Genomic DNA, 1615 nt, shown 5'->3' with positions numbered 1-1615 from the left:
CCTAAATGGAGCACATGCCGATCGTCTGCAATACTGACATCCTTAATGAGATTTATACCCAGCAGCTCCAACGGTGTCGTCGTGGGTGTGCGTTTGTGCCCTCATATGCGTGTCCCACAAACGACGGGTGCGTTCGGGGTTGCGCGGCGGTGTTATCATGGAAGGAAACTCTTCGACCGAATCTCACACCCTCAATTGTGCATTTTGTGCATCCGTGGTATGCGTTTTGTGCGAACGTCTCTGCAGGGTATAATGAAAACAAGTATTACGAACAGTCACATAAGTTAATACGAAGCCAATATTCGAATCCTACCTTCCACGAGCGCACGTGCCTCTGCATCGGCAAGCACAGCTCGTGTTTCAATGTTTGCGCGTTGACGTAACCGGTCGGCTTCCTCACACACCGGGCCGAGGAGAACCGGTGCGGGCGGTTTACTTTTATCGCAAAGTATACTCACAACAAAAGCTTCCCCCGGTTCCCCGGTAGCGTCTATTAACTGTGCAAGCACAACCCATGCCTGAAAATCGGGGTGCGCAAGCTGCGCCAACAGCACGTTGTCGAACGTGGAGATAGTAGTCGATGTCTTCGATGTCAATGGTCAATGGCGATTGTGCTTTAATTCCGGCTTCTGTAATGATAGTATAAATAGTAGTGTGATATGATGTTCGTAGATTTTTTGAATGAGAGACAGCAAAGAGCAATACGACCTACGCTGCCGTTGTCATGCAGCCACTAAGCGCGAAATTGTTGCAGAATTAGAAGACATGTAATACACAACACATTGATGGGGCTGTTCAAAACCAAGCCTTGTGTTGAAAATTGCGTTCCTGCAATGTAGTAGTTCCGGCAGCACTGCCAGTCGGCAGTACGGCCAGTCGGCAGCACTGCCAGTCGGCAGCACTGCCTCTCTCATTTATAGCCACATAAGTCAGTCGCGCTAAAACTCTAGACAAATAAAGTCCTATTAATTTCCGACCTCGCGAAACCTGCTGTCTGCAATTATTCAACACCTTGTTACTAGTTATGTTTTGTATATAAGGTATATTGTATAAAGCAATAATACAGCAATTATATGTCAGAAAGAAGCACACTTACATGAACCGCGATGCCAGAATGATCCGACCACTTCACCACGACCATTAACGATATTTGTGGGTTTGATCTCCCACTGTGGATCCTGGAACACCGACCGCGGATCCTTCACCATGCCCGTGAAAAACGGGCCCAATGTCAGGATCTGCTGCAGCATTTTCGGGCTTCGTTGGCTTCGTGCGTCATATGGCGCACGAGGTATGCCACCGTTTCACGCTCTTCTTCCGTAGTCCTGAGGAACTGCTCATCTGGAACTGCCTCCGATGGCCTCTTGGACAGGCCCGCCTCCTCATCACGAGATGTTTGTCAGCCGTTTCTTTGTTAAACTGTGCCGTTCGACGGGTGGCATTCTGTTGCGGAAGCGAAACAAAATTTTAGCTGTAAAAGATGAGAGATTATATGAGAACTTGGACGGCATTTGGTTTCAACAGGACGGAGGGAGGCACATTCGAGCGAAGGTTGGATGAAAACCGCAGGCCCGCTTTGGACTCACTCGATCTATCGTTAAACGATAGATCAATC

General features: G+C 48.5%; 1 long non-coding RNA gene across 1 annotated transcript; it reads right to left on the bottom strand.

Annotated features, from left to right (window-relative positions):
• Nucleotides 1–6: 6 nt before the first annotated feature.
• Nucleotides 7–1221, bottom strand: LOC128276947 (uncharacterized). Its single transcript, XR_008269377.1, has 3 exons — nt 1097–1221; nt 314–629; nt 7–240 (listed from the first exon to the last, which is right to left on the bottom strand). It is a non-coding gene; the product is annotated as an uncharacterized LOC128276947 (long non-coding RNA).
• Nucleotides 1222–1615: the final 394 nt, after the last annotated feature.

The sequence above is a fragment of the Anopheles cruzii genome, unplaced genomic scaffold (assembly GCF_943734635.1).
Source record: "Anopheles cruzii unplaced genomic scaffold, idAnoCruzAS_RS32_06 scaffold03173_ctg1, whole genome shotgun sequence".
Classification (NCBI taxonomy): Eukaryota; Metazoa; Arthropoda; class Insecta; order Diptera; family Culicidae; genus Anopheles; species Anopheles cruzii.
This window is presented reverse-complemented; position numbering and strand designations above follow the sequence as displayed.